Here is a 25639-nt window from a genome sequence, read left to right as displayed (position 1 = left end):
CCAAGAGAAATCCGAAACAGCAAAAATATAACGGGTTTCATAAATGGAATAAAAAAACATCTTCGTACATATAGACATAAATTATAATATTAAGACTTTATTATTGTATATTTTTATTTTTTCTTTCTGTTATGTATTTTTTATATATTTTTATATATGTTTACTAAATTTGTTAGATGTAAATATTAGCTATTAAGCTTAATAAATTAATAAAATAAAATAATAAATAAATAAAATAAAATAATGTGAAAATTGCCTTTGGTAAATCGTTTACCGTTCAGCGTTGATATACATATGTCATGTTGTAACCTTTTCTAGAAAGTATGACTATGAAAGATTTTGCTACGATCTCGATGAAATTTTTCACAAAAGTGGAAATTTCACAAAAGAGTTGACATTTTATCTATTTTTAAATCTAACTGGGGTTTGTCTTGCGACATGCGAAATTCTCCAATATTGTAATGTCACTAAAAATTCTATTTGACACGTTGAAACTTGTCATATTAGAATATAAATCAATTTTATGTATTTTTATTACGAATAATCACAAACAGGGTGTTAAAAACATTTAAAGAAATTATTTTTCAAGGTTTATCTTGAGAGTTTATTGATATGCGATTTTTATATCAATGTATCCTTTTATAAAATATTGAAATGCCTAATTTTTGTCACTGCTAAATTTGTCTTAAACAAAAATAATTCAATTACATATTAATTTAATAAAATATATATATTTTATAATTCTACGTATTTTAAAAAAATATTTATCGTTAATGATTTCACAAATTTTAAATAGGAGTTGTATATATTTATAAAGCTTTTTAATTGAAATAAATACGCAAAACGTATGTATTAAATAATTTTTACATTGAATACATATTTAGTTACTTTTATATAATAAGTAGTTAACTACAGAGTAAAATTTAATACGACACATGAAATCGCTTTTTATACAAAATTAACTTTTTTATTCGTGAAATACATTAACGTTATTTAAAGTTGTATAATCTATTAAAAAAAAAAGCTCAAATTTTGTAACCTATTATAAAAAAGCGTTTGTATTATACATCGCGTTGTTTCGTCGTTTATAAAAATTCACATAATGAGAAACGCCCCATTTTAATTATTCAACACTGATTTTTTTTGGTAGAAAGATCTTTTATATGCTTTAGAACTCTGCGCATAAAGAAATATAACTAGCAAACACGCCATACATGTTTTTTTAATAGATGTGTAAAGCCACCTAAATTTTTTTACGCTATTCGCATGTAATTTGAGCATTAAACACACACATACACACTTTTTAATTAAACGTCTGGTTTAATATTAACGTAAACAAAATTAATACGTTGTAATTTTGGTTGTTTGGCTTTGTCGAACCGATTTTTGAATTAACGATCAAGTCGTATGGGTTCGATTAAAACTTTTCCACCTGCTAATTATATTCGGTTTAATCACTTTGTCTTCGTGACATTGTTTGCCGGAATGTGTGTGTATGTATTTTGCCGTCATGTGTATATAGCGATTTGAGATTAGGGCGATTTAATTATTTAACGACGCTTAGGATTAAATATTTTAGCAAAATAGTTAAGTAAAACAATTTTCGAAAACTTTTGGTCTTTGGCTAAGATGTAAAGCGCGCACAACAAAATATATTGTTTCAAACTGTAAACCGGGTATTCACATTACATATGTACATATTCTATACATGTACGTTTGTAAGTTAAAAAGGCTACTTTATAATAATATAAGGCACATATTTATATCGCAAGTATAAATAAATCATGTTTTTTTTATCTACTGACAGGTTATACTAAATAATAACAACCTATTTCTAGCATAATCTAATCTAGCAATTTATTAAAATATTTATTTATTCCGATTGTTTGAAAAATTCTAAAAAAAATGTTTTACAGTAGTTTGCACTTTGAAAACATTTTTAAAATGTATAAAAAGTGATTACCTGTATGCAAAAAAATTAAGTATGTTTAGTAGATGATGCAATATTTTATAATATATACCAACTCATTTAGCTTTTAAGGGGTCAATCGTGCAATACGTGATAGCGCATTATAATGCAATAAAACCACCCCTTTAGATTACACAATGCGGTCACTAAAATTTGTAGTTCTTGCGTTTTTAAAAAAAAATCATAATTATTTAAAGAAATACTTAATTATTTATAAGATATCTTACATGAAAAAAATAATTAAAAATTTAAATCGTGCAATTTTGTTGAATATCTAAAAAACATCACAGCTAAGTAAAAGAAAAAGAGTAACTTGATCTTAGTTAAAATGGGACACCACCGTGGGACAACTTTTGACAGCTTAAGTTGAAAAGTATGTGGCATAACTTAGAAGGATTAAATGATCTGTTGTATTGCAAAAAGATAACGCGTGCCTTTGAGCTTCCTTACAAAACAGCGGTTTCTAACCTGGTCTAACAGCCAGTGGCAATTTATTTCAAACAATTCGCTAAGTCTAAGTTTGTCAAGTGGATGATGCAATATTTTATAACCCAGTTAATTTACCTTTTAGGGGGTCAAACATGCAATACGTCATAGTGCATTATCATACAATAAAAATAACTTTTTAGATTCTCCAATGTGGGGACTAAAATTTGTAGTGCTTGCATTTTTTTCTTGACTATTTAAAATAAGAAGCCTTACTTGAAAAAATAATATATTATTTTAATCGCTTAAATTTTCTGAATATCTAAAAAAACGTTAAAGTTAAATAAAATACAAAAAACTAACTCACTTTTAGTTAAAATGGGACACCACCGTGAAACAGCTTTTGAGAGCTTAAATTGAAAAGTACGCGGCATAACACAAGAAAAGATTAAATTATCTGTCGCATTGTGAAAAAATAGCGTAGGTCTTTGGGGTTTTCCTCAAAATAACAGTTTATAATCTGCTGTAACAGCCAGTGGCGAATTGTTTCAAACAACTTGCCACCCATAATTTTTGTAATTAGTCATCCTACCGTAAAAAGGCGGACAACAACGCGAGAAACTAAGAATCTCTTTTGTAGATACAATTCATCTAAGAAATACATACTTTAACATTCACTTTCAATTTCAAAGCATCTGATTTTTAAGGGCTCTTTGATTTAGACTTCAATCAAAGGAAGGCCAACTCAACCTTAAGCCAGCAAAGATTACAGAAGTCTCTGCTTCTCTCTTCGCATCTCTTGCTCCATTTTGGCATCCAAAATCTAGAGAAAACAAAACAAGGCTACAAGCGCATTTATAAGTACTTTCAAAATTTATATAAATTAAATAAAATTTGTAGTACAAATAAATTAAACAATGCTAAGCGATACTTTTTTTTTCAATATGCCCGACTGTCGTATTATTTTCTATCTCAACATTAATTCAGCTTTTAAAGCGTCATTGTCTGACAAGTTTACGAACTCGAATTGTTAAAGAAGTTAACCGTCAATTAACCGAGGCAGTATTGAATACCATTTATTTTACTTTCCGTTGATCCTTCGACGATCGCTCATTCTTATTTAAACTTTTATATAATACATATAATATAAAAAAAGTTTTCTGATAGATTAATCGTTTGACAGTCTCAGACAAATTGATGTTGTTTGTTTGGCCGTTGAGAATGCTAATGACAAAATTCCTTCAGCGAAAGCTCTCTTATGTAAAACAGTTCATATTTTAACTATATATATATTTTATAATATAACTTGAACTGAAAAATATACTTATTAATATATTTTTTGTTATTATAATACATTCTATATGTAGAAAATATACACATAATGTGCTTCAATGAGTCATCATAGTATTTATAAATCACTGTATTATTATGTGATTAATAAAGCAGTACTGCATTGTCTTTATAAAACTTAAACTGCTGTTGGTTAATGTCGTATATTATTAAAATAAATTTATTCGACGTTGCAGTTAAATGGCGTGCTTTTGTAAACTATGAAATATATTCACATACAAAAAGGAAAATAAATCTATTACGTATCTGTGACAAACAAAAAGCATGTACGTTCGTGATGATAATGTCATTAGACTGACCTACATTCTGTATTTTTTCACTATATTTTTTTTATTATTTAACATGGACAATACAATGTACAGCTAAAATTTTGTTTAAATTATCTCAAGAAATTTTGATTATTTAGTTCTGTATTTATATGATTTTTTTTGAATAAGATGTGTTAGATGCAATTATTCAGTATCACTAAGCAATAAAAGTTATGCCCAAATCTTCAATACAGTTAAAATTTGTGTGTGATTTCACATATAATCTAACTATTTTATAAGCTCTTATTGTAGTTTATATATTAATAAATAATCCCTTTTTCTTATATAGTTTTTTTAAAGTTAAGATATATTTTTTCAGATTTGGAGGTAGGAGAAGGGAAACAAAGCGGATTTGCTTTCACGTCTCGATACACCGTCGAAGCCTATTGTAGTGAGGCTGAACAAAGCGGGTCGTATTTTAAGGAAGCCAATCCGCGGAATCGAAACTGTAACCCAAGTCGTGTTAGAAACTCTGCCCTTTCAAGCCACTGCCATACAATGATACAGACACAGCAGAAAAACGCGAAACGTACTGTGTGAAAGGGTGCCGAATCAAAAGTGACAAACTCCCCTTTGTAGACTGCCAAATCGCTGGGTGGAAATAAATTGTGATTAAGAGAGTGCCTGTCAAACATACTCCTCACGGATTGCTTGCTTACAAAGCTGATGGAATGCGAGTAAATAAAGGGTGGAGACAAAACACGCTCTATTTGTAAAGTGTGTTAACTAAATTGTTTAGGATTTTGTGTTAATTAGTAAGTGATGCTTGATTGGCCACGGTATCCGAAAGTCTGAATACAGGATCATCGTATTACTATTGAAAGAAAAAACAGAAATAAGGTAAAAGTTTTCTATTCATAAACTTAGGCAATATGTAAAAATTATATTATTTACAGTACAAAACACAATAAAATAGTTTTATTTTTAATTAATAAAAGTTTTAATGCTCGTTAAATTGTATGTAATATAAACTTTAAGTACAAAACAAATTTACAATCAAAGTCATACAAATATAAAATTGCCATATTATTTTGCCAACTCGAGTTTTATTTATATTTTGAAGAAGTTGGTTGAAATCGCAAAATCACTCATTTAATGTTATTTAACCATTTCAACCTACGGTACAAACAGGCTGATAGAAAGTCGATTAAGACAGACTGCAGAGCGGAAAATTATTGAAGACACATCGCAGACAACCACACATTGCATAACATACTGCAGAAACGACAGGAAAACGAGGCAGCTGACATACCACAAACGACGACAAGCAACAAGAGACCTCATAGAACCATCCTAAGGACAACATTTCTCCGCCAGCTTCTCTACCAGTGCTCGGAGAAAAGCACATATATTTAATACTAAGTAATTTGTTATCAAATTTAAATAATTTTATTTCTTAAGTTTTGTGACCAAAAAAATTATAGCTGATTTAAATAAAATCAAAATAATAATAAAAAACGTACTATTGCGCTAATAAACCCGATTTTTTATAACAATTCGTGACTTTATCATTAAATAAAAAGCAAAACTATTATTGTGTAAAAACAATGGATTTTTTTACAAAAGTGTAATTCTCAGCATACTAGGAAGTGGATTACAGCATCCTTCTTTTTTACACAATTCATAATTTTGCCATACACACATATTTTACTGCGATTTTATAAGCTAATGTGAAGTCTTATCATATAAAAGGGTCACTGCACAAGCACGAACTCACAATTGGACGCAAAATAAGATTGTATTCTTTTGAATTAGTACTCGCACAAAAAAATATATTGAGAGAAAATTTATTTAGGTCATATTAGGCCACAGTTAATTTGTCTAGTAAAATCTTAAAGTCTCAGATGACACTCGGTTTAGTATACATTGGTACATTTATTTTTTAATTCGCTCGCGTGACACATACCTAGGGTTCATGTCATTGTGCCATTCCTCACGAAAATGACCGTAGCCACACGTTTATGCCTTTTAATTATACACGCACGATCGGCACAATGGGTTAGGCTCGAAAGAATTCTGGTCTTAATTTGGCCATAAAACGCAATTGCCGAATTAGAGCGCCGTTAAAATCGCAAAACTACCAGGTCGGTAAAGCAGACACTGTCGTTGAACATATGACGTCTTTTTCATGGGAAATTACTCAGATAACAAAGTTTGCCTTTCCAAGTAGTAAACCCTATTTTGATGGTATTCATGGTGTTAACATATTCATACACATATATAGAAATAAATTAATTAAAATAAAAATAAATTTAGTAAATATAAAGATATAAATTTAATAACTCTTACTTTTGCAATGACTTTTAATTGCGTAAGTTCGATTTATAACATCTAAATGTATTGATAATTAAGATTGAGCTCCGATTTCAGATGTGTCTGTGATGAATCTCTTACCGTTGTGCTATCGACCTTAGGTTGTCGACTGAATGGTTCATTAATGGCTTTTCAATTGAGTTCCAAGAGAAAATAATGAAAGTGGAATGAAAGGCAGTTTCGATTTGGGTTTGTTTGTGGACTTGTGTGTATGTATATGTGCACCTAAAGGCGCTTCCCCAAACACTGCAGTGTTTAACATTCGACAGCCACTCGCCGCCAAAGTTTGCACAAAAGAAAATAGAATAAGTTTTTAATGAAAACTTTTCGAAGGTGTGATGCAATCGACGTTTCTAAAATACGACTGTTCCGAGAAGAAAAATAAATTGTTCGGCCGGAAGTCATTTATTTAAACAAATTGTTCTCAACTTGGTGTATAACTCAATTGCGCACCCACCCTTTACTTGAATGAATTTCTGGATAAAATTTATAAACGTAGCATATTTACGAGGCTGTGATTGTTTGAACGTATTTTTACATTTAGAATTCGGCTTTTTGTCCTCCCAGTGAATTGGTACTAGAGTAATCTGCGAAATCGCACTCGCTTCCATTGTGAACCACAAAGTCATTGAATCAAAGAGCGCGGGAAGATAAACGGCCTTTAAAGCTTTACTATATTCCTACGTATTGAGATGGGCTGAAATTTTACAGTTACGCTCCAAAAGCTCCTGAAAGGAACATTATGTTACATATTCATTCATTTTTATGCTTCTAATAAATTTGTAACTTCAATGTAAAAAACATATGTGTTTTATTGTATAGCATAATGTATACAAAAATGCTATTTGTTTTATAAAATGTGAATTGGCAATGCGACAACTTTAAAGGACTTCCTTTACGAGTATTTTTAACTTTCTCGTAACTTTATTCAATATTGTAATGTTTTAATCAAAATCAAGTAAAGGTAAAAATATAAATAAAATTGGTTACAGTGTTACCTCATAGTAATTACTATTTTACCTTAATTTCAAACAACATTTAGAAGCTCTCCTAGCTATTTATGTTGCATAATTTTTGTTAAAGCGCATATTAAACGTTATAAGCGCTACTTGTGTTAAAATATAAAATATAGCGGTATTAGCGTTATAACTAACGATTAAAGGTATCCTTTAAAAATTCATTATGTGTTTATAATTCTAAAAAATAAAAATTGCGACAAATACTTAGTTTAAAAAATTTAAGCTAATATTTGTGAAATAGTTTGAAAATCAACTAATTGAAAAAAAATTAAAAATAAAAATAATATATTTTCATTCGAAATTTTTCATATTTTTTTAACGAAAAAATATGAAAAGCACTTTAACATAATTTTACATGCCATTTAAAAATTAAAATATCATCAGACTACAAATCAGAGATTTTTGTGAAACCTTTGAAAAGTATATAAACAGAATTTCTGAATCAAAACATATTTTTCTTACTAAATTTAAGTATAATATATTATAATTTTAGGCTATTAAGATAACGACGGAAAATAAGTCTAAATGTTTATCTGCTATTTATAGGCAATATTTTAAATTCATTGTTATATAAGTCTTATAAAAAAGCCTATGTTAATCAATGATACAAATAACTATTATATCGTTTTAAAAATAAATTGTGAAAATACAAGTTAACATTTCAAAGGCATGATGCTGATTCATGACAATGGGCAAGTTCGCAAAGCGTTTCTTGCAATTGAACAACACTAATGATATGCAGTTGCAAAGATACTTTTCATCCAGCTCAAAGCATGGCTTATATTATGGTACAGAAATATATTTTTAAATGCAAATAAAAACTTACAAGTTTTATGATTTTATAAGTTTTTTTTATCACAGTATGTAAAAATATAATATATAATAATATATTGTGTTACTCAAATGCATTTACTTACATAAATTAATGGCCTAATAATTATGTATCTAAAACGATATAATATACTGTAGCTTAAAAGTTATTTGTTTTAGACATATTATTTTTAAAAAGCGAAATTTATTAATAAACTTAAAATTAAAGAACAAATTACCATTGTAATGTGTTAATCTACTTATATTATTTTCCTAAGTAAATATGGCAAATTGATATTATCACTGTATTTCTAACTTTAAAAGTAGCTAGATATATGTGTACTTTATAAAATGTTACATCAAAAAGGATGGTGTTTACTTAGAATATCGAATAAAATTTTAAGATATAAGACAAACGTGTAAATTACAATATTAACAAATTACCGTAAATGTTAATAACCAGCATATATTATAATAAAATAAATATAATAGTAATAATATTCTTCCTAATGAAAATTAATCATCCTTTATAATTGTATTACTATTTAAATTAAGGTGGTTGAGACCCCCATAGTATTTTGCCAATAATAAAATATCTTTAATCTGATAAATTTATGATTTATTTAAAGTTCCTGATTTACATTTACTGTAAAAAATCTTCAACATACAGGGTGATAATATTTGCATTTTTCAAAATATAATAAAAAAAACTACAGATATCTGTACTTTAGGGAATATAAATATTATTAATTTTTATTTTTTACAAGGTATGCAGAGATATGATTCCCGTGATTCATGTCAACGAGTGTATTTATAAAATCACCCTTTTTAGCTCCTGGTAAAAATATAAAAATATATTAAATTTTGTGATTCTAAAATTTTTGTGTTGTAAAATTGTATTTTGTGTTTCTGTTTCTGAGTATTATTTAAGGAGCACGGGTATTAAACAACTCACAAAAAGCACATCAATCCGACTTTTTAACCATATGTCAAAAATAATAATTAGTATGCATTGTAATATAGTCATTATTGTGTTTTTTTTGCTTTTTTTATGTGCAGGGTGTAATAACGTTACGCCCTGTACACATATTTTTATTTAAAATAATACAATTTTTTATCAATATCTTTGTTTTAAATTATAGTCATTAGTCTAATTAGGTGTACATTTTGCGACCTTTCACTGAATTGCCTTTACGATCCAATTCACTCATCAATTCGACAGTGCTAAATATTTATGAACTTCAATCAACTGACCCAATTTGACAAAATTCCAAAGCGTAGTCTCTCGCGGGTATCACAAAATTACACCTTCCGAACAAGGTATTGGGTGTAATTGTTAATTCATATACATACATATTGGCTTTCACGGACGATTTATGGTGTTAATACGCGAGCCTGTTCATGTCATATTTGCTGACACCCCCTTACACACACATAACTATATAAAACGCACTCCATTCCATAATATTTCGTGCCTGTATACACAGAACGCGGTAATCCTCTCTTTCTATAGCTGTTACAAATTTCCCTTGGGGTATATAAATTGGCAGGGCAACATGTCGTGACTCAAAGATTTTCTAAAGAGTATATATCAGCTCGTTAGCGAGAGACACTAATTTAATATACGATTTTAACTAAAATCCGAACGTACCCATACGATTTGTTTAAGATAATATTAATAAAATTTTGTATGAAAATAATATATTTTCACGTCGTGGTAAAGAAGCACTTATTATTATATAATAATAATATCATGTATTTATAAGCCTCAAAATATGCCTGATTCTTTTATATATTGGAGATTGTTATCATGTCGTTAAAAATCAAATCGAAATTAATAATGAGGTACAAATATTTATATATTATGTATATACATAAAAGTGAATTTGTGTCAGCCAGTACGATAAGCAAGTCGTTTAATTCTTTGTCTATTGACTTTAAAGATCTGGGCGTAATCCCATATGGACTTGTGTTTTTTAATTTCTATTATGTCTGGGAGATCAGAAAAAGTTATTAAATATTTAGATTTTCTACATTTTCCTAATCTCACGGATCATTAAAAACTTGTTTGATGCTTAGTTTATTATAGTAAAACATGTTTTTAAATTTAACGGTGATTTGGAGATCCCGTCAAAAATTAATATGTAAATTGTGCAGAACACCCAATATTACATAAAAGCGACTTAATATTTTAAAACCTACTTATTACTGCAGCATTAAAAATCAACCCATATGAGTTTTGAGACTGGCACATAGAGAAAACACTTTTATCAAATAATATTGTTTTGTGATTATCAGACAATAAGCTAAGTATCTTATATTGTTTTAACAAAGGCAGTTGACTTTTAGAGGTGTTGTTAGATGCTAATGTGATTAATTTTCAATTGTCTTCGTCTTCTATTCGTCCGAGGCAATAAATAATAACGTATTCTTGGGACAAGAAATTTAATTTATAAATAAATATACGCTATAATTTATCACGAAATTACGAAATAAAATTGTTTTTTAAACTCAAAAATACTACAAATAATATTTTTTGTAGCATTTAGACTTATGTCGGTTTCGAATTTTAGAACCGCATATTTGTATATTTTTATATTTGGTAAAACATCACGCTGAACGTCACAATTGTGACGTCACGACGACCGATGAATTTTATTCGCAACGCATTCAGTTGTGTATCGCCTTAGCGTGCGTTATATAATTAGCGTGTATGTGTATCATTGCCTGTAGTTGTGCCGTGACGTATGCCGCACCTTTATGTTTATATTTTCAAGGGAATATAATAATAATCAACATTTAATGACATGTTTTCTATTTTTATATATTAGGTGTGAATTTTCTGCTAATAGACATAAATAAAAATAGCGAATTAATTGAATTAATTTAAAGGCTTTTATACACATTTCCCCTATTCGATTTTCCAGTCTGAAGATAAAAAAAGGGCGAAATAAAAAAGATCTCACCATGGCGCAGTCATTTAAGACAGTTGGCTCGCATTCAATTCTCATAATGGCGGGACGTTTTATCAGTTGAATAAATTTGCCTTTTCCTAAAAACAAAGTCCGCAGGCAAATTTGCACTGTACACTTAATTGTTATAGCCATCTTCAACCGCAATTTTTTCTATTTCTCATCCGTCGGCCTAGAGTACTATTCTCTGTACGCCATTTGTCTTCCAAATCGAAAACGTAATATGTATGTGAAAAAATAGGGCAAAAATATACACGGATGTATTATAATAGATATACAAGTACCAAAAAAATACGCTTAACTAGACACGTTTTTACTATTATTCAGTGCGATAATATATCAGGTCCGTTCATAAATTCGTGTGTATTTACGTCATATGTATGTGTTTGTAACGACTTATTTCGAAGAATAATGTACTACTATACATTTTATTTTCTATTTTGAAATGTACATAAAAGTGGTATGATTACCATAAATTTTAATATTGATATCTGATAATCTAATTTATACACTATCTTTTTTTTGGCTGTAATCAATCACTATTAAATATTGCATAAATTAATCCCTAACAACAACAACATTGTTTTTTAATGTTATTATAATGGTACAGTAATTCGTTATATTTGATTTTTTTTAAGCGATGCTGTGTTGTTTATCATATTTTATTTATGCAATAATAATCTATATATGCTATTGTAACTATTTAAAGCTGTAATTTTTTAACTTTTTACTATTTCACTTTTCTTGGAAAAGATCCTACTGAAAAGGTTAAAATCATCTGTCGCGAATGCCTTGAAAAAGAGAGATTCGTAATAAACTCTATTGGCAAACGATAATCTGTTTTGAAAAAAAATACCTGACGGCTACCCTTTTGAGATTGGCCGTTCATCCGTAAGGGATGAAAAACCAAGTCTCCATTAGAAGAGGTTATAGGCATAAATACGGAAATTCAGAACACTAACCATTACGTTTTCAGATACTCTTTTAAAGATTTTATTATTTCTCTATTTATCTCAGAGTTAAATTTATTAATACTTAAAGAGCTAAGGAAAGCCTGGATGTTTCTACCTGCTTTTTATGGGCAAGTATAGGTTTTTACTTTCCAGACCATTAGCAACCAGTAGCTTCAACAATATGTAAGCTTTACATAGTCGACTGTGCGCCAACGAAGTGTTCCACCTCTGTTCTCGACTATGACAAGTATTGATGGTCTAATAGCATCACTCTGTGGCTGTCTTTCATTGAGATTTGGCAGTGGATTATCGTCAACTATGGGAAGCAATTGAACTCAAGTAAGAGTCGCTAGTGAGCCGATAGGTAAGGGCTTACACACAACCTGAGGAAGTGGGCGGGAGCACTAAGCCCCACAGCAAAAAAATCACTCTATATGATCTTAAAGAGCTTTTTAATTTGGACGCATTTAATTCGAACGAACTTCAACCCAAATGAAGTCGACCTAATTGTATACCATCGAAGATCGCAGAGGTCACCGCTCTCCTCTTCGCATTTCCTGGTTCCCCACCACGTCCGCAAACCGGATTTAAACCTGTTTCAGAGACGCCTGAAGCCTACGGATGCACCGACGGAAAACTTTACTGAAAACTATTGAATATAAAAATACTGTGGTTTTATGATTCCCCTACTATAAACTTCTTATCTTCACAGGACTTTCTTTCCAGTTTTACTTGAATTTTTATATATAATTTATAGTGCAAAAACTAAACGTTCTAATACAGATCAATGTGTAATTAAAAATCTTTATAAAGAGCACGTTTTTAAGTTGTAAAAAGGCAATTCCAATGAAATTTTTTTTACTATATATGTACATTTTAAAGATTAAAAATGTACATATATTGATAAATGAGACTAGAAGCGAATTGATATGCCTTGTGCAAAAACATGGTTTATTACCAATAATAATGTTTTTTTTTCATAAAACACATCTAATGATACTGTATTTTTAATCTTTAGGTAATAAAAAATATATTTAAAATAAAAAAAATAATTGATGTACGTTTTAATCGGTTAAATAAATTAAGGTAAAAGCTTAAACTTTGTACTCATTGTTATGATATTTACATCAAATAAAAATCTTAAAAAATGTATTTTTTAAATCATAAGATAAGAATACTTAGAATTAGAGGTGACCAGATTTTTTATAATGTCAAATTAAGCGCTTAATGGACCCTTTAAAAGACAAGTAGCTAGCATGAAAAACATATTTATTTTTTTGGATATGCTAGCGTAATTATCGTAGTCACAATTTAGTCTAATTGAAACGATAGAATAGTCCTGATTCGACGCGTTTTAAGGATCGTTAAGACCTGCAGATAAAAGATAGACAGGTATAAATGGGTGATCTTAGAGAATATTGAAACAAGTGTGTTTTTTATGTCCATTAATCTAACAAGAGGGGGCGGGAAAGTCTTTTAGCCTAATTAGTCAAAATAAACTCGTTTACTATTTGGAAAAACTACTTTGGCTACTTACGGGTGGCAGTTTTATACAGATTGAACCACTGCCGTAGTATTTTATCAAATTGATTGCAACAAGTAATGAAAAAATATGATAAATTACAAATGTAAGTGAAATAAAAATGAAAGCGTGTGTCTGGGCCGTGTTCTATTTTTTCCTATATGAACTTTTTAAGAACTTTACATTCCAGTACGTTAATTATTTATCATAGCACATAAATCTCATAAATAAATAGGTTTACGGGACATCAACTCTCGAACAGGTTTGTGTGCTATATGAACGAATATTAACCGCGACACTTTTCCGATTTATCCACTCGATAGAGATTAATGCAGAGCGAAAAAGTATGAAATTAATAATTTTATTGTCGTTATTCGTCGCCGTTGAAGGTGCAATTAATCATTCTTTCCCCCTTAGTGCGGCTATGTGAATATGTGTGTGTGCGCCTATTTTGTGAGGTCCTTAATCTTTTATCTCACGCAATAAATCTTTCGACATTTCTTTTACTGCTTCCACATTTCTCTCCTATAACAATAAATAAGAGGGGAGTACCTATTTGAATTATTACAAACGACTCGTTTAACATATCACAGTATTAAATATGTTGTTGACTTTGTTAATTCGTAATAAATCAAAAACGTGCTATAAATTATCTTTGTTTTATTCAAGAAAAGCTGAAGTAAAATTATGAAGTTATGCATATTTATAAAAAACTGCAAAACAGTATGTTTGCTTAAGAAATAATATCCAATTATAACATTACATTAGCATAATACAGATTCATGGTATAGATAGTGTTTTGAACTCATTTTATATGATTCACATTATTCAATATTGATTTTTAAAAATCTCCATTAACATTTAACTTTACTACAACATGCTATTCATTTTTAAACAATAATAGAGAGTTATAATTAACAACTATTTATAAGAACTACGTAATTTATTAAATATTTGACAACTGTTAATTAAATATAAGTATCAATACAACGCAGTAAACGCTTTGTTTACTGCGTTATATATACATAGCTGAAATATTTATATCAGGTTGCGAACTTTTCGAATAACCTAAGTATATATTAAGTAAATCAGAAGCATAACTTTTATCTTCATGAATTGTACTAAACAAAGAAAATATTAACACTCCATTTCATAATAAATTGTCAATTTGCATAGGCTTCAAATTTTACGATGTACTTTTCAAGTTAGATTTTCATTATTATGCTAATAAAAAATAACGAATTTTTAAATATCATTTTGGAATTGCCAGCCAAATATTAAAACTTAATGACACATAATTAATTCCAGCTTCATTTAAAAATCAATAAAAAGCTCATTATTCGGGGATTTTTTTGATCGGTGTCTATATGAAAGAAAAATTTAATTAAGCCAGCCTCATAAATTGTCACTTAACGAATATGACGATGGGCGGAGACAGAGCCGCCCTGATCTTTGAACGTTTCATTTAAATGCTAATCCCAATTCTTCCAGTGTGAAGACAAAAATATGGAAATTTATGTATCAAAATATTGCTGACCTTCTGTTCCAGACAGATTCGTTATGAAAATAATAACGGAAACAGCCCTTGCTCGGCTATTTCCCTCTCACCCTGTCTTTGCGCACGTACCGGTCTGTGAATTGTTTCAAATATATTTTTTTATTTCTGTGAAAAATGATTATATTATATAATTCGTGTTAAAATTCTTTTGTAGAATGCTCTGCTGGGCAAAGTCGGGCTTGGAAAACCGACATGACTATTCGGGAATACGATTCTGGAGCTATTCCAAATGCGTAGGTTCAGCGGCCAAACTTGACAAATATGTCTACAATGCGAAACGCTATATGATTTACATACTCCAAATTACGTACGAATATTGTGTGTACCGGGTGATTCAAAATTCGTGAAACCATAAATATCAACGCTTATTTCTTACGTCACTTTGTGGCTAAATTTACATACACCACAATTAAGTTTAAATGCAGGGCTTAATTTTACATTTTACATACAATAAATAAAAAAGGTAATAATTTGAGATATATATTTTATTGTATGAAAAAACAACATTAAAATGTAAATAATTTTAGCGCTGGCAATCTTTTAATTGCTAACGTCAGTTCTATTAAACGCGTGAACTCATATGTCAAAAAAACAACGTTTTTTTCTGTTCATCTAAAATGTCTGGTTTTTCTTGGTATACTATTGTAGTACTAAATAAATGATAATTACACAAATAAATAAATCATGTTAATTCCAAACTCTTAAAAGGCTAATTAAAGTATCTTTATATTTTATATTTTTTTTTTCATTTCTTTTTAATTTTCAAAAGGTTTTATGTATTTTTCCTTAAATTTTTGTTGTTTTACCTTTACTAATTATTAACAATAAAAAAAGGTTATAAACCAGTATTGTACCTTTAACATGTTTGTGTGCTACTGTACCTATGAATATTATTGATATAAGCTTTTATAAGAAAAAGGTATTTTTCCTAATAAATAGCTAGAAATATTTAAAAAAACGATTTTTTTAAAATATTTCTAGCTACTCTACAGACTCAAATTTTTTTTTATTTGTTTAAAGTACTACATCTTTTAAGACAATCATAATAGAAAGGATTTACTAAAAATTTAATTAATTACTTAATTATATTTAAGCAAAACCAGACTTCTAAGTAAATTAAAAGGATTTCACATCAATAGCTCAATAAAACATTATTAACTTTCATTGAAGTTTTTTTATAAACGTTTTGTAAATATAATATATTCCAAATAAGTATTTTTTTTATAAATAACACAAATGTGTCAATCAAAAAATAAAATGAATTCTTTAGTAAGAGCTATTTTGTAAGACTTATATTAAACTCATATAATTTTTCTACGTGACTAATTCTGAATTGTATCCAAATAAAATTCAATTTCTCAAACCAGTCATAACACGATTCAAAACAGATATTTTTTGCAACTAATCAAAAAAATATTCTTAAGTGTCAGAGATGGGTTACAAAATTAGTATAAAAATATAAAAAATCAATAATAAAATATATAATTTAATTATAGATATATATGGGGATTTTAACATTTTTAATAAAATAACAACCAAACAATGAAACATTTCTAAAATTAATGTTTTAGTTTAGAGAAATATTTAGACATGAAAAAATCAGCAACTTTTCAATACATGTAGTTATCTGCGATTTGAACATGCTTTGTTATTGAAAAGCGTATTTTTTATTAGTTTTACAGCAAATGTTAAAAGTTTTACTGGTAAATAAAACTATAAAATAAATATAATTTTAATAATTTACCCAATAAATATGTATTAAATAATAGATATACAATTTCACTGTTCATCATCAGTAAAAGTATATTTGTTTACAAATGGATAATCTAAATAAAAATCCACAGAATTTAACGTCACATTGTTCGACAAATACAGATTTTTAATAGATTAAACCAAACCTTAATAAATTAATCTAATAAAATATTTAAGGAAATTTCATAAGTTGAGTTTGGTTTTTTCGTTTAGGTTAGATTTTGGGTTTAAACAGCAAATGAACATCTTGCAACCGTCAAATTGAATTTCATGAATATTTTAGAGCAGCATGTAATTTCATTTGCACCTATCAGCTATATATATTTACCGATTAAAATGTATTTGAATATAATTTCTCTAAGACACCAGTGAAAATATAACTTAACTGTAACATATTTATTATATGTTGTTGTTGATAACAGTCTATAGATACTTTAATCTTTCTTTTAAACTTTTTAAAAGTAAAATATTGTATTTATTGAACAAAAAAAATAGCTAGAATTTCTTATTTACAATTTTTTATTAATAAATATAGAATTTTTTAGCATAAATTTATAGAATTATAATAAATTAAAAATTACAAAAAAAAAACATGAAAATACATATACTTTTTATGTATTAATAATTTTTATTTTTAAAACTCACTTCTTATTTAAGTTTTTTGTCAAAACTTTAAATTCTAGAACTGTATATTTTATTTGTTAAATACATATAAGCTGTAAGCGAAAATAAATAATTATTAGAGAATTTTATGAATCTAGCTCAATTTGAAATATTTATCACAATATTCATCCATGAAAATAATAAAATCTTGGTAAACTAAGTTGTTTTGATCAATCTAAATTATTTTTGAATAATAATTACTAATTCCGACGTCTTAGATATAATAAAAATAAAAAAAATTTGGGTTCAAGCAGGATTTAAACCCAGGTCTTCCAGTACAATTAATATCATTGTGACCTATTAAGTTACACTTATGCGTCATCCATAAACAATACATAGTAATATAATAATACACAAAAATACATATTAATAAATAAAAAAAAATGAGAAAATTGCGATAGCTGAATGCGTTCGTAAATCAGTAACACCTAAAGACTAGTAGTATTTTGTTTATTGCGCTTTTAGCGCTAGAAGTGATTTTTTATATTAAATACGTATTTTATCATTTTCGTATTGCAGTTTACATAATACCCTTAAAGTGTACCTTGAAACAATTTTTTTATTATTCTGCTGATTAAACTTATGTTTGCATAACATACAGAATAGTAAATGTTTAATTTGAAAAAAATAGTATTAATTAGAAATTAAAATAGGCATCTGAATAATTTTGAACTTTTTTTGTTTACGCTACTCATTTTATGCATGGTGTTTCTAATTAAAAACAAAAATAGGTTTATACACTGCTCAGAGTAATAGGCACTGCTTACTTTTCAGAAATGACAAATAGACAGATGAAGGCCACAGACACGAAAAAGCCAAGAGAAAATACCGCAAACCTATTGCGGCGAATAATCCCTTACAACTTGAATGCTCACAAACACTTAACGCACGCAGTCACAATCTTCTTCTCGGAACGTAATGATTTAACATAAAAATAATTAACCGACAAATACGTCAATAAAGATACCATAGCAATGATTTGTTAAGTGTTTATTAGAGTTTATCTGTTTAACTAAAAAAATATTTTTCATCTCTACTTTATTACTTTATTTTTTATTTCTACTACAAATAAAATTCAAAAAATTATTAATAAAAAAAATCTAAGAGATTTAACTTATTAAAAATGAAGCTTTATATTGTAAAAATTATGTCGTAACATAACGAATGCGTAAATACAATAAACTTGTTAGTAGTGTTACACCAGAATGTGAATTATTATAATATATGCCACTATGTACACATTTCATTTGTAAATATATGCAACTAATATTTATAAATATATCTAGTTATGTTTAAAAGAGCCAAAGGCAAAAATCACATACCTTTACATATTTTTTCTTTAATTATATATATTAATAAATAATATGCTGTCGTGTTTAAGCATCATATAACCAAAGCATATTATTATATTTATTTAACAAATAAATTATACAGTATTCGAATGACAAAAAATATAGCTTTTTATATAAATTAAGATAATAAATTATTTTTTGCGAATGCTTCGAAAAGTTTTACCACTGACCATAACTGAGATAATAATGTGAAGATATTTTTAGTATTCAAAGTTGCTTTATATTTGTAATGTCAAGCAAGATTTTTTTGGATATGATAAATAAATTTATGGGCACAATCCTATTTATCTTCGTCAGGATACCTTCTAACGAAAAAGCATAAATAAATGTAATGGAATAGGGCCACCGCACAAACATAGAAAAGAACTTGATTCAATTTGCGCCAGTCGGACGGTAAAATATCGAGCACGTGTATTGAGACGTTTAATGGAAAAAAGGGAGCGGAATTATTTCTCCGAGTCCGATCTTGATTTTGGTCGCCCGGGGCGAAATTTGAATACATCAGCCCCATATAACTAATGAGAAAAATAAAATACTACCCATGCGTGTCGGACACATTCCTTCGGGCGTTTTTGTTCTCGAGCCGCCATGAAAATTCATTATTTATATGAAAATTGTTACGCAACCGCGTGTCGTTCGTGTACCGAGAACTTGAAAAGTTTCCAGTACTAAAAATATTGTGGTTGTATGTTATTTTATTATATTATCATGATGGCAGCCGCGATTGTGATTGTTTAGCGACAAGAATATTGCTTTGGCAAAATTATTATAATTCGTTTTTTATGGATCTACTCGATATTAATATCACTATAAAGATGCCAGAATATGAGGTTGTAATGGACATGGACGTTATGAATTCTGGTATATACTGAATAAAGTGCCATTATAGTACATATTTATTATTTCCATTTTCGTGATTGCTACCAAGCAACACTACAACATGTTTGGATCGCGCATTTTCTTATTCGTTTCATCCTTATGGCCATCAATAATTTAGTGGCCTAATGTGTATAGAAATATTGTACACAATATGATACTAAATATAAGGTAAAAAAGTTAAACGATTAAGATAAATAGTAATAAAAAACCTAATAAAACAAATAAATCAGGCATTTTTTAATTTTTTTTAGATACATTGCTGATTTCTTATTTTTTAAAACTTAATTGCAGCAAAAAAAATTTGCTGTGCTTGATTAAAATGTACCATTATTGATTTTTTCTAACTTGTTTTAGTTTATAAAAATACAATTTTAAGAAGCAAATCTGATTTTTATAATTTAAAAAGAGATCAAAGACCATTTGCTATTACTGATGAACTTATTAAAAAAATAAAGATAAAATATTCTCCCATCAACTGGGCACATCGAGAAGATAAAAATAATACTAAGGAATTCTCCCACTGGAAGTTTTCTTTATATAATTAAGGCTAAATTATAATATGTTTAATTAATGATATTATAGTCCTATCCTTATCTTGTTATAAGTTAGGCAGTAGTACTTTTAGTTGTCATGATATTGCATATGTTAATTAAATCTATTTGTAAGTTTTAACATATTTACATGCTCAAGTCTACGTTTAGTTATAACATTGTTATATAGCAAATATAGTGAGTTTTAAATTTGTGTGAATACTATGTATTTTTCTTACTGTTTTTTTATATTAACAGTGACACAGTTGCAATCACTTAATATATAATTGCCATGCCTAAACCACAGAGCACTGGTAATTAACCTGATTTAATTTTAGAATATCTCAAAAATAGTAATAATAAATATTTTGGGGTGAAACCCCAAACCTGAGCATTCTAAAACCACGCCAGTGTTATGATAGAGTTACATATTTTTAATTTGTTTTTTAAAGATAAACCTAAATTTTATCCTGTAAGCTACTACAGTCTCAGAAGTCCCAGATGTTTAATTTTGTACTAAATTTGAGTATGCCACTCTTCTGTAGAGATTAACTTCAAGGTATTTGCTGGAGTTACGATTTTGTATCCATTTCCCGATAAAAAGGAACAAGATTTTTTGAGAAAGATCTATCGTGTATTAAAAATACAGAACTGGTCTAAGAACGCTGCCCTGATGCACAAATTTTGCTACTTTGTACAGTTTTGTGTTAACTTTTTCGATTTATTTTTCATGTTGATTGGATAAATAAGATGTTGTGTAGAAGCAGTCACTTTGTCAAAAGTCTAGAATATATAAATTAAATACTATAAGTTACGATTTTATTTTTTAAACATATTAGGATTTATCTAAACTTTAATTTTAATCATTGACAATTATATGTTAATGGTAAGCAACCTCAAATAATGTAAGACCATTCTCATCAAGCCAAGTTTCCTCATTAATTGATTCTATTTTTAATTTCCACATTAGGATATTTGATAAACAAATTATTAAGGATATTAAAATAATAAATCAAAATTTAATATCTTTGTGAATTAATATTAGTTGAAAATAAATTATTTAATAATAATTTATTAGAGTGAATAATAATTGTTTTAAGATAGGCAAAAACACAACCACTATTTAAATCACAAAATTATTCACATATATAAATATATGATAATAGAACTATTCGATTGACGTATATTATGATAATTAAAAAAATGGTATCTTGTTTGTAATATACACATTTATTTAATATTAAATTTATTTTAGTTTTTCTACAGCTTCCTTTTTATATTACATATCTTCGATATGAAAAAAATCATATTTTAAATGAAACATTTTTGTCATATATCCGTCAGATTTAACCGTATATTAAATTGACCCGCAAAAATGCGGTCAAAATATTTCTAGACCTCCTGGGTCAGCATATACACATACCGTATATAATATATTTATCATATTACGTATTTCAAGAGTTTTTCCCGAAAAACCAATAATATTGCTAAAATACAACATAATTTCGTTAATTCAGACCTACACATGTTTATTAGATTTGGTGTTACCGTATATTTGTTGCGGTGATAGATAGTAAACGAATTAACAAAGCGACTTTCAGTCCTGACGTAAAACGGATTTATTTATATATGCTATACGATATTACAACGAAACGATATCAAGTGACAAGTTTATAACTTAACCCGACTTTTTGATATTATAAAGGATGGGTTTTATTTTCGAAACCCTCCGAGTTTATTGAAAAATAAGATTGAAACTGCGGCGACTGCCGGAAAACGCCAAGCCTGGGTTGCTTGGATCGTAAATCAGATTTTTCGCTTTGGATCGAACGTGTGAGAAATTCAGAAAGCATTTGTTTCAAAGTATTGTTATTATATAAGCATCACTGCTTTAATACTTCTATGTAAAGTTTTATTAACATTATATATACACAACTGGATTAGGGATCTATGTTTGTACATTTAATAAACTTAATGGCATTAAGATCAGAGTTGGCAGTTCTTAAATCTGATCCCAGTTAGTCGTTTTTGGATCGCAATTATTTAGGAATTAGCGTTTCGAGTCGCCTTATCTGTTGAATTTGAACTTTTATCTAAATTTCGAAAGCAATTATACGTAATACAGTTTTCATCGCCTTCTTTAACCGGCAAAGACAAATCTGGAGATTACTCCTTATCGTTGTGTATTCCTTTCGAAGTTTCCTTTGTCCTTTTTAACGTTTTCCAACGAAAGATACACACACACAGAAAAGAGCGCACTGAGTGTTTGTTCATGAGAAATTAAAACGAGGCGGATGCCTCTATTGATACAATTTGATCTTTAGCTCAAAAGCTTGATAATTGTATTTTTGTTTGTAGCAAAAATAAATCATCGCGCTTGGAAATAATTTTCAACAACAACGGGGGTGAATAAATAAACAAAGCGAAAGGAAAGCAAATTATTTTCGGGATTCGCTCGTTTGCGCGAAAGCACTTTTTCACGGCAAGGGATGATGAGTTTAGACGATGACGTAGTTTCACCACCTATGTACACAAAATAAGACTTGGGGGAGGTTTTGCCACAGTGAAGTGGCAAAGTCTGGACGTTATAGAGACAGCTCTCTCCCTTGGCGCTCTTTATATATCGAATCGCGAAATAGAATTTTCTCGTATTGTGATTTTCGACGAGTTTTGATAACCTACACACAAAACGTTATTACGTTGTTGTCGAAAAAGAGATTTTTATATTGAAGAAACACGAGAAAAATGTCCCACGTCGGTGATGTATTTTTATTACATATCTGTGTAGTATAGACTTTCGAAAAGCAACTTCCCGATAAACTAACTTGCAGACAGATCATTATCTAAACGATCAACTACCGAAAAAATTGAATCTGTATATACAGTTTTAAAAAATATTTTTTTTAAATATTTGTCATTTTTATTTATTAAAAAAAATATTATTTATTAAACACAAATTTTGTGTATTGAAAATTAAAAGAATATACTTAATTAAAATTGTTAGGCAATCTTTATTTTAATAATGTACTAATCTAATTATAAATTTTAAGATAAATTACAATATCTATCACAATTTAAAACATTATGTTTAAATGGAACGAACGAAAACATTAAACAACTTATGATATATCCTTATTTTATTATTGTGATGCTTATATACAATCTGTTATAAAGTATAAAATAAAGACTTTTTCATGAAAAATACACTGAATTAAATTTAATATATAATTAATTTCAAAATAGTTTAATTAGCACATTATTATATTCTGTACATAATTTAAAATCAAATATAAATTATAACAGTAGAGTTTTTTTACCATAGCACACATTTGCATATAAGCAAAGAGCAAAGGACTTAAATTTTGCATTCTATAAATATATAAAAATTTATTTAAATTAAGATAAAAATATATCTACATTTTTTAATATTAATTATCTGTACATAATTTTAGCTGAATTTTAAATTTAATTTAATAATCGTTGTTTATAAATTTTATATTTTTGTGTTGTTTTTCTATATATATTTAGCCATGTTTTATCGTAAATTTAAAATAGTATTTTTATTTCACATTTTTAAGATTTCTACAAATTGTTTCGAAACCACTAATTTTCGATTTTATAATTCCTAATCTAAATTTTAATTTGCGAATTGGTATTAAAAGCATGGAACATATTAAAATTAAACAATTTTATCTACATAAATCCATATTTTAAGTATAAAAAAATCCAAATTTAAATAAAAAAAATGTATAATTTTCTTTAACATTTTTGTTAAATACATAAATTTTTTTTTCTAAGACATCATGACCTTAACGCAGATTTTATAGGTAAATATATGCTATCGTAAAAAAATAATTTGTGCCATTATTATAATTCGTTTAAATATATTTAACTAATAATATAATCTAAATACACATAAGTGCAATGACATGTATTTTCATATAAAAGCAACCCCAAGCTCTACAAATATAGCATCATTAATCACCGACTCAGGCGGAGTAAGATAATCAACGTCTTAAGCTAAATCGTGATTAATCTATACCATCGCCCACATAATCACACACTTTAAACCTATTTTATAAACTTTAAGTTTCACATACCGTTAAACAAAAACTAGTTCTCCCTCGGTGTGCAGTTCAACATAACTTTTGATACGCAATACCAACAAAGAAAACAAACTTTTAAAGTGCTCGAAACTTCACTGTGGGCCGCTAACGGGCGAGTTTTCGCAGTGGGGGATCACTGTGCAGTTGCACGAATGACGTTTATTCGTCCCTTATTCGTCGGGGTTGTAAATTTTTCAGGGGGTAAACGTGCTCGGTGCTCGGCGATCGAGTTTGAACTGAGGCTAAACTCAAAGTGTAGGGGTCGCGCTAGCGCCGAGGCCTGCGCGGGCTCCTCTTCTCTTCTCTTTTCTCTCTTTGGCCACGTATCCTATTACTTCTTCGGCGTTGCTGCCACACTTCACTGTCACAGCCGAGGATTTATTATAATTTACGATCATTTATATAAATTTTTCGGCCCATCGGACGTTTAATTGAGAGCCCCCCTCGTCTCAGGAGGATTAAAAAAAAGCCAAAATAAAACATTGACTACTAGGTACTAGGGCTGCTTGAAAAATTCTCTGAATCATATAATATGTACATATGCTGATCACCTAACCCTATGCTAAAAAAACTAACTTATCTATTTAGTTAAAAACCTAGTCCACTTTGAAATAGGTCCCTTCTGAGCAAACCCTCCATTAGGCGCGATACTCAGCTGGCCACCAATCGGCGCTATATATCTGAGAAAGATACTTTTAAATCAAATGTTAGTACATGTTGAAAAATCAATACAGGGCAGTTAGAGGGAATAAAGAAAAATAAGTATTAAATACAGTTTACTAATTAATAACCATGTTCTATAATAATTTATACGAAAAAAATCAGGCGTACATTTATTTATACTATTTATATTATGTCCAGAAGATAATACTAATTAATTTTGGGTTTTTGAAAATTTTATTTATTTCAATCGCCACTTATATGCTGTGATATAAATTCTTATGTAACACATTAGTACTATAAATAATTATTTTTGTACGATGTTTAAACATCATACGGAAAATCAACAAGGAGAATGTTTAAAAATATAAAAGTTTAACATATATACAATACATAGTAATTTGGGCAGCTGCAGTAGTATATTTGGACGTTGTATTAGATTTTGGAAATTATATGATACGTGAGATCGGCAGACGAGGCTCCGTAAGTTGTCGTCT

The 25639-nt window shown here is 28.4% G+C and overlaps 1 protein-coding gene across 1 annotated transcript in view; it reads right to left on the bottom strand.

Annotated features, from left to right (window-relative positions):
* LOC148233862 (opioid-binding protein/cell adhesion molecule-like) overlaps nt 1-24693 on the bottom strand; it is a 143266-nt gene extending 118573 nt beyond the window's left edge. The window contains exon 1 of the mRNA XM_088188806.1: nt 24477-24693. The gene's annotated coding sequence lies outside the window, so the exon portion shown is untranslated. The remainder of the gene's footprint in view (nt 1-24476) is intronic.
* Between the last annotated feature and the right edge of the window lie 946 nt (nt 24694-25639).

This window comes from Plectrocnemia conspersa, unplaced genomic scaffold (assembly GCF_051122295.1).
Source record: "Plectrocnemia conspersa isolate PC_06_02 unplaced genomic scaffold, ASM5112229v1 ptg000007l, whole genome shotgun sequence".
NCBI lineage: Eukaryota > Metazoa > Arthropoda > Insecta > Trichoptera > Polycentropodidae > Plectrocnemia > Plectrocnemia conspersa.
Note: the sequence above shows the minus strand (reverse complement) of the source record. Positions and strands in the feature narration are given on the sequence as shown.